The following is a 1,244-nucleotide window of genomic DNA, read 5'->3' as shown; positions in this document are numbered from 1 at the left end:
AACGTTTCTGGTTTATTCGGTATAATCACAGTACATTCAGTATGAATATTGAATGTTAGCATGATATCATGTGCTGTCTGGGTATATATTTGGTACGAAAACATGGAGTTACACCATCGAATGCTCTTCAACCACAATATGGGAACACACTGCGTCTATGGAACATTGATGTAAATTGAAAAGTAGGCTGCTGATCATAATGTAAAAAATATTCGAGTATGTAAAATCTATTTTATTTGGTGACACTGAAGATGATGTTTAAATGTCGAAACGTATGTTTTATTATTTTCAATAATAAACGTCAACTTTATTATTTTAATTCTGTTAAGTGTATATTAAGCATTATCATCCGGCTTGGTTTCTTACCCTTACGGAAAAAACTCTTAAAATTTGAATGTTTACACTTTAATAAACACTGAAAAAATACACTCAAGGTAACACTCAATTAATGATTATTTTGGACGCTCAACCTGAGTATATATCTCTCAACTTGAGTGTTATTGATGACTTGAATGTTGAGTGTTAATCTAACTTGATAGTTAATTTTAGTGTCAGGGTGAAATCATACGATGCGGAAAATGATTGCGGAATAAAGAATGCGTGAGTCAACGGACTCAACAGTTGAGTGAGCACTCGCTGTTATAGGTATATTCTTCTAGATCTAAAATTCTGATTGGATGAGTTAAAAGGAAACATTAATAACAGCGAGAATGACACTCGCACTTAACTGTTGAGTCCGCTGAACGCGCCCATTGAAACAACCAATTAACGCTATTCGGAATAACGCAGAATAAAGTTGATTGGTTGCTTTTGTGACATATTTTCTTTTCCGCACCGTGTGATTTCACCTTTAGACCTTACATACAATGGAAGAAGTATTATTATAGGAACAGAAATAAATATTAAAATTTCAAAACAAATAAAAATTTCAGAAAAACAAATAAAAATTCCAAAACAAAATTAAAATTTCAGAACAAATATTAAATTGTAAACGCCATTATTTTTAAGTACTCAAATATTTGCGGGCATCTACATTCAATATTTTGGCATTTATCTTAATCATGGAAATTAAAACTCAAATATCTGTTAAGTTTATATACTCAATTTTGAAGACACTCAAAGGTTTAGAGTTTACCCTCATTTATTGCATGTCATACCCAAGTGTTGAGGGTAACCTTTAGATGTTTAGTGTGTAAACTCAAACTTGAGTATGAATGTTGTGAACGCTCAATCTTTGAGTGTAC

The sequence above is a fragment of the Trachymyrmex cornetzi genome, unplaced genomic scaffold (assembly GCF_001594075.2).
Source record: "Trachymyrmex cornetzi isolate Tcor2-1 unplaced genomic scaffold, Tcor1.1 scaffold134, whole genome shotgun sequence".
NCBI lineage: Eukaryota > Metazoa > Arthropoda > Insecta > Hymenoptera > Formicidae > Trachymyrmex > Trachymyrmex cornetzi.
The sequence above is the reverse complement of the archived record's forward strand: the minus strand, read 5'-3'. Positions refer to the sequence as shown.